The 13,564-nt window shown below is 35.1% G+C and overlaps 1 protein-coding gene across 3 annotated transcripts in view; it reads right to left on the bottom strand.

Moving 5' to 3' along the window:
• Positions 1 to 13,564, bottom strand: part of JAK2 (Janus kinase 2) — a 208,896-nt gene that overhangs the window by 95,036 nt on the left and 100,296 nt on the right. The gene's annotated exons all lie outside the window — the stretch shown is intronic.

Below are 13,564 nucleotides of genomic sequence, written 5' to 3'. Positions count from 1 at the left end.
TGTTGGTCTTCACAATAAAAGTTTCTCAGTCAAATGACTTTTAAATGGCAAGGGAAAACAGAAATGTTGACCTCCAATTTATACCATACAATGATATTGAGATGGATAACTCACCAATATGTAAACAGTCATACAATAAACATTCCAGGAAAAAAATGAATACCTTCATGGCATCTCGTAAAACAAGACATTAAAAAACTACAATAAATAGATTTATATATTAGACTTCTTATATGCATATAATAGTTTCAAGTCACATGAAGCAAAAAGCTAAAGAGAGAAATAGGCAAAACAACACTAATAGCTAAAATTTTAATACTCCTGTCCAGAATTAACAAAAATAGAACAGATGGAAAAAATAAGTAAGAATTTTGAAGACCTGAACATCATTAACCAGCTAAACAGTTACAGCACGCTATATCCAACAAATGCAGAATGTACATCCTCTTCAAGTGCACATGGAACATTCACTGTTATATCATGTGCCAGTCTCATCTATAAATTTAGTGAATTCGAAAAGATTAAATTTGAAAAGCCTGAATTTATAAGAATTATGTTCTTGAAAAGTACAAGACATTGATGAAAGAAATTGAAAACAAAAATGGAAACATATATTGTTCATAAACTGGAAGAATTATTAATGTGAAAATGTACATATTACCCTAAGGAATCTACAAATTCAATGAAATCCTCATCATAATACCAAAGGCATTATTCACAGAATTAGAACCCTAAAATTTACACGGAACAACAAAAGACCCCCAAATAACCAAAGAAATCTTGAGAAAGAAGAACAAAGCTGGAGGTATCACTCTCCCAGACTTCACACTACAGTACAAAGCTATAGTAATCAAAGCAGTAGTATGAAAACAGACACACCGATCAAAAGAATTAAACAGAGAGCCCAGAAATAAACCTACACATATATGGTCAATTAGCCTATGACAAAGGAGGTAAGAATATATAATGGAGAAGGACAGTTTCTTCAATAATTGGTACTGGAAAAACTAATCCACTACACACAGATAAATGAAACTGGACCACTATCTTACACCATATACAAAAATAAATTCAAAATGGGTTAATAACTTGAATGTAAGACCTGAAACCATAAAATTAGTAGAAGAAAACATGGACTGAAGCTCTTTGACTTTGAATAGACATTGCCAGAGAAGACATACAGACAGCCAACAGGAACATGAACAGATGCTGAGCATCACTAATTATCAGGGAAATGCAAATCAAAACACACATATTACCTCACACCTGTCAGGCTATTGTCAAAAAGACAAAAAATAGGGGCGCCTGGGTGGCATAGCGGTTAAGCGTCTGCCTTCGGCTCAGGGCGTGATCCCGGCATTCCGGGATCGAGCCCCACATCAGGCTCCTCTGCTATGAGCCTGCTTCCTCCTCTCCCACTCCCCCTGCTTGTGTTCCCTCTCTCGCTGGCTGTCTCTGTCTCTGTCAAATAAATAAATAAAATCTTTAAAAAAAAAAAAAGACAAAAAATAAGTGTTGGTAAGGATGTGGAGAAAAGGGAACCCCTGAACACTGTTGGTGGGAATGTAAATTGGTACAGCCACTATGGAAAACAGTGGCTATACAAGTTTGCATTCCCACCAACAGTACAAGAGGATTCCTCTTTCTCCACACCCTTGCCAACACCTGTTGTTTCTTGTGTTGTTGATTTTTAGCCATTCTGAGAAGTGAGGTGATATATTTTGATTTGCATTTCCCTGATAAAAGGTAATGTTGAGCATCTTTTCATATGTCTACTGGCCATTTGCATGTCTTCTTTGGGGAAATGTCTGTTCATGTCTTCTTCCCATTTTTTAATTGGGTGATTTGGTTTTTGGGTGGTGAGTTGTATAGGTTCTTTACATATTTTGGATACCACCTCTTATCAGATACGTCATTTGCAAATACCTTCTCCCATTCGGTAGGTGGCCTTCTAGTATTGTGGACTGTCTCCTTTGCTGTGCAGAAGCTTTTTATTTTGATGTAGTCCCAATAGTTTATTTTTGCTTTTATTTCCTTTCCCTCAGGAGACATACATAGAAAAAATGTTGCTACGGCTGATGTCAGAGAAATCACTGCCTGTGCTCTCTTCAAGGATTTTTATGGTTTCAGGTCTCACATTTAGGTCTTTAATCCATTTTCAGTTTATTTTTGTGTATAGTGAAAGTGGTTCAGTTTCATTCTTTCACATGTAGCTGTCCAGTTTCACCAACACCATTTGTTGAAGACACTGTCTTTTTCCTATTGTATAGTCATTCTTTTCTCCCTTGTCAGAGATTAGTTGACCATATAACTGTGGGTTTATTTCTGGGTTTTCTGTTCTATTCCATTGATCTATAGGTCTATTTTTATGCCAGTACCATACTGTTTTCATTACTATAGCTTTGTAGTATAATTTGAAATCTGGGAGAGGGATACCTCCAGCTTTGCTCTTTTTCAAAATCGCTTTGGCTATTCTTTGGTTCCCTACCAATTTTAGAATCATTTGTTCCAGTTCTGTGAAAAATGCTGTTGGTATTTTGATAGGGGTTACATTAAATCTACACATCATTTTGGGAGTATAGACATTTTAACAATATTTGTTCTTCCAATCCATCAACATGGCATGTCTTTCTTTGCATCATCTTCAACTTCTTTCATCTGTGTTTCGTAGTTTCCAGAGCACAGGTCCTTCACCTCTTTGGTTAAGTTTATTCCTAGGTATTTTGCTAGTTTTGGTGCAATTGTAAATGGGATTTTTTTCTTAATTTCACTTACTACTGCTTCACTACTAGCACACAGGAATGGAACAGATTTCTGTACATTGATTTTGTATCCTGCGACTTTACTGAATCCATTTATCTGATCTACCAGTTTTGGTGGAGTCTTTAGGGTTTTCTATACATAGTATCATGTCATCTGCAAAAGTGAGAGTTTTACTTCTTCCTTACCAATTTGGATGCCTTTTATTTTTTTATGTTATCTAACTGCTGTCACTAGGAATTCCAGTACTATGCAAGTAAAAATATTGAGATTAGACATCCTTGTCCTGACCTTAGGGGAAAAGCTTCAGTTTTTCACCAATGAGGATGATGTTGACTGCGGGTTTTTCATATAAGGTCCTTATTATGTTGAGGTATGTTCCCTCTAGATCTATTTTGCAGAGGGTTTTTATCATGAATGAATATACTTTGTCAAATGTTTTCTCTGTGTCTATTGAAATGATCATATGGTTTTTATACTTTCTCTTATTGAGGTGCTGTATCACACTGGTTATTTTGTAAATATCTTACCACCCTTGCACCCCAGGAATAAATCCTGTTTGGCCATGGGATATAATTTTTTGAATGAATTGTTGTATTTGACTTCCTAATATTTTGCTGAGGATTTCTGCATCTATATTAATGAGAGATACTGTCCTGTAGTTCCTCTCTCTCTCTCTCTTTTTTTTTGTGATGTCTTTATTTGGTTTTGGTATCAAGGTGATACTGGCCTCATAGAATGAATTTAAAAGTTTTCCATCCTCTTTTATTTTTTTGGAATAGTGTGAGAACAATAGGTATTATTAACTCTAAATGTTTGGCAGAACGTGCCTGTGACACCCTCTGGTCCTGGGCTTTTGGCACGGGGATGGGGGCAAGGGCGGGGGTGGGGAGGTTATTACAGATTCAATTTCATTGCCGGTAACTGGTCTGTTCAATTTTTTTATTTCTTCCTGCTTCAGTTTTGGAAGGTTAGAGGTTTCTAGGAATTTATCCATTTCTTCTAGGTTGTCCAATTATTGGCATATAGGTTTTCATAATATTCTGTTACAACTGTTTGCATTTCTGTTGTATTGGTTGTTATTTCTCCTCTTTCATTAGTGATGTTGTTTATTTGGGTGTTCTCTCTCTTTAGATGAGTCTGGCTAGAGGTTTATCAATTTTGTTGATCTTTTCAAAGAACCAACTCTTGGTTTCATTGGTCTGTTCTATTGTTTGGTTTTTTTCCTGGTTTCTATATAATTTATTTCTGCTCTAATCTTCGTTATTTCCTTCATTTTACTAGGTTTGGGTTTTGCTTAATCTTTTTCTACTTCCTTTAGGTATAAATTTAGGTCGTTGAGATTTTTCTTTGCAAGTATTGTTATGAGCTTATCTCTTAGAACCACTTTTGCTACATACCAAAGATTCTGGCCTGCTGTGTTTTCATTTGCATTTGTCTCCATGTATTTTTTTATTTCTTTTTTGATTTCTTGGTTGACCCATTCACTGTTAAGTAGTGTATTATTTAACCTCCATGTATTCGTGCTCTTTCGATTTGTGTGTGTGTGTGTGTGTGTGTGTGTGTGTGTGTGTGTGTGTGACTGGCTTCCAGTTTCATAGTGCTTTGGTCAGAAAAGGTGTGGTATGACTTCAATCTTGTATTTGTTGAGGTCTGTTTTGTGGCATAATATGTGATCTATGCTGGAGAATGTTCCACGTGCACTTGAAAAGAATATATATTCTGCTGTTTTAGGATATAATGTTCTGAATATGTCCATTAAACCCATCTGGTCCAGTATGTGATTCAAAACAATTGTTTCCTTGTTGATTTTGTTTGGATCATTTGAACACTAATATAAGTGGAGTGTTAAAGTCCCCTATTATTTTTGTATTACTATCAATTATTTCCTTTTTGTTATTAACTTTTATGTCTTAACTTTTACGTATGTGCTACCATGTCAGATGCATAAATATTTACAATTGTTATATCCTCCTTTTTTTAAAAGATTTTATTTATTTATTTGAGAGAAAGAGACAGAGCATAAGCAGGGCAGAGGGAGAAAGAGGAGCTGAGTCCCTGCTAAGCAGGGAGCCCGACATAGGCCTTGATCCCAGCACCCTGGGATCAGGACCTCAGCCAAAAGCAGACACTTAAATGACAGAGCAACCCAGGTGCCTCTACAATTGTTATATCTTCTTGTTGGACTGTCCCCTTTATTATTATATAGTGTTCATCTTTGTCTCATTACAGTCTTTGTTTTAAAGGCTATTTTGTCTTATATAAGTATTGCTACTCTGGCTTTCTTTTAACATTCATTTGCATGATAAATGTTTCTCCACCTCCCCATTTTCAATCTGCAGGTGTCTTTCAGTCTGAGAGGAGTCTCTTGCACGCAGCATATAGACGGGTCTTACTTTTCTATCCATTCTGTCACCCTATCTCTTTTGATTGGAGTGTTTAGTCCATTTACATTCGAGGTTAACATTGATATGTATTTATTGCCATTTTGTTATCTGTTTTGTGCTTGTTTCCATAGATTTTCTCTGATTCTTTCTTCTCCTGCTCTCTTTCATGGTTTGTTGGCTTTCTTTAGTGATATACTTGGATTTCCTTCTCCTTATTCCTTGCATATCTATTACTGGTTTTTGATTTGTGGTTACCATTAGGTTCACACATAACAACTTCTTCCTATAGCAGCATCTATATTAAGTTGATAGTCACTTAAGTTTGAACCCATTCTTTACTCCTCTTCTCCCACCCTAAAGTTTCAGGTATATTTAGGTAATGTCATATTTTACATCCTTTTATTTCTTTATAAAAGTTTTTGTTTGAGAAACACTTTATCTATTCTTCTATTCTGAATGATAGCCTTGCTGGACAGAGTGTTATTGGCTGCAGATTTTTCCCTTTTAGCACTTTGAATATATCACGTCACTCCCTTCTGGCCTGCAAAGTTTCTGCTGAAAAATCCACTGATAGCCATACGAGGTTTCCCTTGTATGTAACTGTCTTCTCTTGCTGTTTTTAATTTTTTTCCTTTATTGCTACTTTTTGCCATTTTAATTACTATGTGTCTTGGTGTGGACCTCCTTGGGTTGAATTTGGGGTGAGGGAGGGATCTCTGTGCTTCCTGGATCTGGATATCTGTTTGCATCCCCCAATTAGGGAAGTTTTCCACTATTATTTCTTCAAATAAATTTTCTGCCCACTTTCCTCTCTGTTCTTCTTGTGAGAGCCCTACAATGTAAATGTTATTGTGCTTGACGGAGTCCCTGAGTTCCCTAAGACTATTCTGAATTTGCAGAATTTTCTCTCCTCTCCTTTGCTCAGCTGGGTTCCTTTCCATTACTCTGTATTCCAGATCATTAATTCATTCCTCTGCTTCACCTAGCCTGCTATTTATTCCATCAAGTGTATTTTTTATTTCATTTATTGTGTTCTTCATCTTTGATTGGTTCTTTATCTTTTTTTTAAGGGTCTTTGGGATTCAACAAAAGTGGTTCTAACAGGAAAGTTTATAGCAATACAAGCCTACATCAAGAAGCAAGAAAAATCTCAAATAACCTAACCATATACCTAAAGGAGCTAGAAAAAGAAGAACAAACAAAATCTAAACCCAGCAAACAATAATAAAGATTACAGATAAATTATACAGAAAGTAAAAAACCAATAGAACAAATCAATGAAACCAGGAGATGGTTCTTTGAAAAGATCAATAAACTTGATAAACTATCTCAGAAAATAGGGATTAAATACATTTCAAAACCACAGCAATACAAGCAATCTTTAAAAGAACTAGCAAAACCTAATTAACGGTTCTAAATTATTCAGTAATTCATGCAAAAATGTATTGACTAACTTCTCACTAAAGCAGGAATAATGACTTTTGTATCTTTGGTGACTTCAGGATGGGTGACTGCACACCATAGGTTCTTCCCCCAGATCTCAAAGAGCTACGTGGAAGGAGGCATTCTGCTTCCTCAATAATGCCTTAATACTTTAAAGGATTAGCAATCTAAGGACCTTTGTTCCTCCACAGCAAAACTGTGTTCCTCAACAGATCTGTCAATAAAAACAAATGATATCTACTTATACTCACTCACCTGCCAGTTCCCTTTTTTTCAGTTCAGAACTAGTCTGGAAAGTGATGTTATTCAGTGAGCTCTCTCAAAATTCAACACCAGTGATGGTCTAGGCACTATTCCAGGTGCTAATGATACAGCAGTTGACATAACTGAAGTGGTTTGCCTCCTTGTGCCTTACATTTTAGCAATTCACAATTAAGCAAAGACAAATCATAGGGTACAAGAAAGTAGCTTTAAATATGAAGAAAGTATTAAACCAAAATAAATATATATCAATTAATACTGAAAATGAAGAAATATATCATCTCAGATTGGATTACAAATCAAAGTTCAATCTTTCATGATTTTCAACATCTAACACATTCAAAGCAATTCAGGAGTGGCAAAATTAGATTTAAGTTTACAATTACTCTAGAATTTTATCTATGAAAGCAGCATACCATGAAAGAGATCTATTTTCAAAGTGCATAATGGACACTGCATACAAATGGTTTATGTACCAAGATGGAGGAAAACCTCATATTTTTTTAAAAAGGAATATGCAACAGCCCTATAAATAATGAAATAATGCCAGAAAACAACAATCATAGAAGAAACAATCTATCAACTAAAAATTAAGGGGGGGAAATCTCTTTTAAAGCTGACGCAAACATTTTTCAGTGCATTATGAAAAATAGTAACATTTGAATACAGCTATGTATAAGTACAAATGGGGCAAACCTAAAACAATATTCACATGAAAGTATTAGTCTTAAATATACATTAATTTTAAAATGATTAAATTAAGCACATAGCTAAAGATGTTTTAAAAAATGAAAATCACCTGATGAAATCCATAAAAGGAAATTAATTCAGGGAAGTAAAAAATGAAGTATTTACAACAAAAAATAATAAAAACATAAGATGTAGATCACCATGCCAATAGAATTTTCTAAGATAAAGGAAATGTTCTGTATCTGTACTGTACAATACAATAACTGCTACACCTGTGGTTACAGAATACTTAAAATTTGACCACTACCACTGAGATATGGAGTCTAACTATTTAATTGTATTACTCTAAATTTTACAGTTACATGTGTTGGGTAGTTAAATTATTAGACAGTACAGATCAAGGATCTTAGGGTAGAAAGTTAAAATAATTAAGTAGTTCAAGACCAGAATGGAAAGAGGACACAAACAGCCAAAAATGGGAAAGGAAAATGGTAAAGCAAATATTGACACAATGAAATATAAAGATCATAAGAAGCTGCTTTGAAGGGCACCTGGGTGGCTCAGTCGATTAGCCGCCTGAATCTAGGTTTCTGCTCAGGTCATGATCTCAGGGTCCTGAGACTGATCCCCACAAAGGGCTCCACGCTCAGCAGGGAGTCTGCTTGTCCTCTCCCTCTGTTCCTGTCCCCACCTGCAGTGTGCACACACACACTTTCTCTCTCAGGCGCTCTCTAACTAATAAATAAACTCTTAAAAAAAAAAAAAAGCTGCTTTGATGTGACAGATGTCTAAAGAGAGATAGAACTTACATAATTTTAAGGATTGAGGCCAGTTCACATCTCACTGTTCGGAGGACATACCAGGACTCAGAGTAGGAGGAGATGGTGAAGCCAAAGAGATTCTGTGGCAAGTTCCACAGGTAAGCAGCCAATTCCTCTTCTTCCAATGTCCCAAATTTGTCTGTTTCTTCTTAGAACAATGACTCTTTGACCTCCCTTATACCCGGAAAACTGTTAGTAAACCTAATAAGGGTTACATTCCAAGGGAACATACCCTGACTGGATAGACGCTAAACATAATCAGGGCTTCAGCTTGTGGGGCACACCCTATTCAATTTGATTGGTTCTCCAGACTAATACAAAATTATAACCCTCACACAAAATGGAGAGCAGAGATGTAAAGACATTGTGACGAGATATTAGGAAGATCCATTCATTTCTTTACTCCTTCATAAATACTTTTGAGTGCATTCTATGTACCAGGAAACATTCTATGTCTTGGAAATAAAGCAAGGCATCAGATACAATGGGAATCTATGGACATGAAGCTGGAAGAGATACGACCTTAAAAATAAAATTTAAAAGAAGTTTTACTGCTGGGCACTGACCACAAAATCCTTTCAAGAAAATGTTAAGAACTGATTAATTATCCAAAGAAAATGGAGAAAATGATGTTATACTTTGCTTATTGGCTAATGGAGAAATAAAAATGTTACTACATACTAAAAAAAAAGAAAGAAAGAAAAACCATCAAAAAAGGAAAATTTTTAAGATACAGCTAACACGGTGTTTAAAGGGAAATGTGTATCTTTAAATGCTTATGGTAAGGAAGATGATCTGGAATCAATGATCTAAACTTCCTAAGTAGCTAAAAAAAGAAACCAGAAAAAGGAGAAGAAAGTAGGCATGACGAGCAGAGAAAACAACAGAGAAAATCAATAACACCAAAAGTCAGTTTTGGGAAACAACTAATAAAATTTACAAATCTTTAAGCAGAATGGTCAATTTTGAAAGTCAGAAAAAAACCCACGAATTATCATTAGCAGGAATAAAAACAGAACATCCCTACAGATCTTACAGATAGTAATAGGAAAAGGATCTATAATGATTTATGCCGAATGATTTCAACAACTTAGATGTAATGGACAAATTCCATGAAAGACAGAAATTACCAAAACTGATATAGGAAGAAAACAGAAAACATGAATTGTATCATATCTGTTCAATGAATCAAATTTTTCATTAAAAATCTATCCACAAAGAAAACTCCAGACCAAATCAAGTTCACTGGTAAAGTCTGTCAACATTTAAAGAAAAAAAAAAATTCTATACAAACTCTTACCAAAAACAGAGAAACAGGAAGTACTTTCTAAATCATTTTATAATCATTACCCTGATGCCAAAACCACATGTGAGTATCACAAAAGACAAATGTTTCTCATGAATATAACAAAACAATAGAACATGAAACCAGCACCACATAAAAAAGTCAGAAAATCAAGACCAACTGGGGTAACCCCAGGAATACAGGTTGGTTTAACATCTGAAAGTGAATCAATGTAATTTACCTTATTAACACGATATAGCAAAACCACATGATCATTTCAATAGTTGCATAAAAGCATTTGACAAAAGTCAAAACCAATTTATGATGAAAATCTTTGTCAACAATTTAGGAAAAGAAGGGAACTTTCTCAATAAAATAAACACCTTCTACAATCTTAAGCTAACATCATATTTAATGATTACATATTGAATGCTTTCTCTAGAAGATAAGAAACAAGGCAAGGATGTCCACGATCATCATTTCTAATCAGCACTGAAGGTTCTAGCCAATGCAATTAGGTAAGAAAAAGAACTAAAGGACATAAAGACTGAAAATAAAGAAATAATACTATCTTTATATACAGACAACATGGTAGTATACACAGAAAATCCATACAATTCTACAATGGATTTACTAGAACTTATAACTTACCAATATCATGGGATACAACATCACAAAATAAACAAAACCAACTGTATTCCTATGTACTGTTTTAATTATGCTCTTTATTCTATATTTTTGATACTTTCATTATCTTCGGGCCTTGCTGATCCTGGAGGGACTACCCTTCCACGCCTAGCCAACTCTTAAAGATAGTAAAGAACTCCCTTGAGAGGGCACCTTTCATCTACAAACCAACCAGTGCAGAGCCCACAGTCCCAACCACCTCCGCTACCGAGTTCTTACACTCTGGGCCTTAATCCTCCTAGGACCAAGTATGAAGACAATTAGGGACAGCTCCTATGCCCTAGAGCCCACTGAAATTATTCAGACTATCCAATCCTCAACATGCTTACCTTGCCTCACCTGACGTGTCCCACAAAAACTACCATAAAAGCTTCTTGTCTACATTTTCCCCTCACTCTCTCTGCATCCTGACTGACCCTGATGTTTCCCCGTGTGGGCCCTCTTGGTATGCATGGTATAACCCCTCCTCTTGGGATCTGTGAATGTAACAATTATCTTATCAATGGTAATTATCTCCTGATCTATTGGCCTCACCATACCTGAATAATAAAATCTACACTTTAAAGTATATACCAACAACAATCAACTGCAAAATAAAATTTTAAAGATACTAGTCATGATAGCACCAAAAAATGAAATATGCAGAGATACAAATGATGAAAGATGTTCTAATTTAACATGAAATGAAAAGTATAAAACCTGAGAAAAATTAAAGAAAACCTAAATAATTTTTATGGACTAGAAGATTTTAGCTTGCTAATCTGTCAGTTCTCCTCAAACTGAAATACAGACTTAATGCAATCCCCATCAAAATCCCATCAGGCATTTTTACAAAAATTGAAAAGCTAAGTCTAAAATGTACACAGAAATGCAAAGAGTCTAGAAAAGTCAAAACAATTTTTAAAAGGAACAAAGCTGAATGATTTACACTACTTGATCTCTAGACTGTCTATAAAACTACAATAATCAATACATATGGTACTGGCATAAGAATACACAAATAGATTAATGGAACAGAACAGGCAGTCCAGAAATAAAACCACACACATACGGTCCACTGATCATCCTTAGAGTTATAATGGTTTCTTAGATAAGACACACACAAAGTACTAGCCATTTAAAAAAAAAAAAAGTGCCAAGTCAGATATTACCAAAACTTAAAAGTTTCTGCTGACCAAAAGACTGTTAAGAAAATGATAGTCAAGACAGGGAGAAAATATGTGCAATACATACATATATCAAAGGATCTATATTTAGAATACAGAAGAAACTCTTATAATCCAATAGTAAAAAAAAAAAAAAAAACCCAAATATTTAAACAAACTTTACAAATGGAGATTTTTAAAAACTGCCCAAAACCCCATGAAAAACTTCTAAATACCAACAATTCAGTGAAATACAAATTAAAACCATTAGATACCAACACATACCCATTAGGATGGCAAAAATTTAAAAAGACTAATGACGACAAACGTTAAAAAAGTTGTAGAGCAACTGGAACTCTCACTCCTGAGGGGAATGTAAAACTGAGCAACCACTTTGTAAAACTGACAAGTTTCTTACAAAGTTATACGTATGAAAGGGGACTTTACCTACTTCCACTTGACCTTAGTGTGTATTTTCCAACTGACTAAATTCTTTCCAGCTTATTTTTTAACTTAGGAAAAGACCTGGGGCAGGGGGGTGTTAGCATCCTGTGATGGGAACCAAAACCACCCCCTCAAGCAAGAATGACTGCCATGATGCCATCAAGACCCTGCGTGACTGACCCCAAGACAATGATCTACTTGACCTTTACTGCCCACACGCCTGCCCACCTACCTTTGTCCCACATTTGCCTTACATAAACCTACAAGTATTTTCAGGACTTGGGAAATAGTCTTTGAGATGTTGGCCTGCTCTATTTCCAGTGATACTTTCTTGTTTCACTACCTCTCATCTCTCTGCCTTTAATTTTGTCAGCACTGAAGGGCAGAAATTGTCTGTTTGGGACCCCGGGGCCAGATGCTTTTGCACCCATTGGGTGCCGACTACACATATATCCACACTATGATGCAGTAATTCCTCCACTCTTTGCTGATTTAGCTACAAAGTGGCATTCTTTTTTGTTGCCCTTTCCTCCTTTAGGCTACCCAGAATGAACACACCATGGTTGGAGCTATAATGGCCCTCTTGCAACCACAATGTGATCCTGAGGATGGAAGTCAGGGTAAAGGTTGGAAAAAGAAAAAGATAGCTGGTAACTAGTTTCCTGATAATCATGGAGCCAAATGTCCAGCATAATCTTCTTTTACTTGAGAGAAACATAAATCCACTATTACTTGTAATTTTGGTTATATGCAGCCAAACCAAATCTAAACTGATGCACTGCGCTTCTCCAAATCTCAGCTTTTAAAACACTTTCATATCTTCCTTAATTTGTTTCTCTGGTGCTTTGTAGCTTTCGTTATAAAAGTCTTAAACATCTTCTATTAATTTTCTGTTATTTTTCTTTTTAATCTATTACAAGTAATGTCTAAAAATATTTTTTCCAACTGTTTATTATTGGTAGAAATGCAACTGGTTTGTGCGATCTGACACATCCTTACAGCTTACGTAAATTCTCATAGTAATTTTATTAGTCATTTTGTGGATTCCTTGGAATTTTTTTTGTAATTGCTTGAATACACTATCTGTGAATAAAGACAGCCTTCTCCTTTCCAATAAATAAATAAATATTCAAAAGGTTGGTTTTAAGAATAATTTTTAGTATATTCAACTCCTTCCCAACCGTATCAAGTCTCTGAAATAAATAACTTCAGGAGCCACCCCTATAAATTCACCAAATTAATGCAACTGAATTACAACTAGTAGAGCTGATTCCTTACATCAACAAATGGCAAATTTTACGTACTATGTTTTGCTTTGTTTTTTTTTTTTTTTTGAACTGATAGTAAATCTCTGTGATGCAATTTAGCAGGACTTACAGCTTTTCTACACTATGTAAGGAAAAAAAATCCAAATAAATTAATCGAGTCATGTGAAAAAGGGCATTTAATAATAAGAGCAAAAACTACCTATGAAATTAAATAAACTACTGTCAAAAAAAAAAAAAAACTTTAGTAAATAAATCTTTTCTTTGAACTGCTGCCTTTCCAGGACTCCCTTATCCTGCATTCATGCAAAGTATTGCTTCCATGGAAACCCAGTCAAAAAGATATGTTATCTTTAAGCCCACACAGGTTTAAATC

The sequence above is a fragment of the Ursus maritimus genome, unplaced genomic scaffold (genome assembly GCF_017311325.1).
Source record: "Ursus maritimus isolate PB19 unplaced genomic scaffold, ASM1731132v1 scaffold_34, whole genome shotgun sequence".
NCBI classification, from domain to species: Eukaryota; Metazoa; Chordata; class Mammalia; order Carnivora; family Ursidae; genus Ursus; species Ursus maritimus.
Note: the sequence above shows the minus strand (reverse complement) of the source record. Positions and strands in the feature narration are given on the sequence as shown.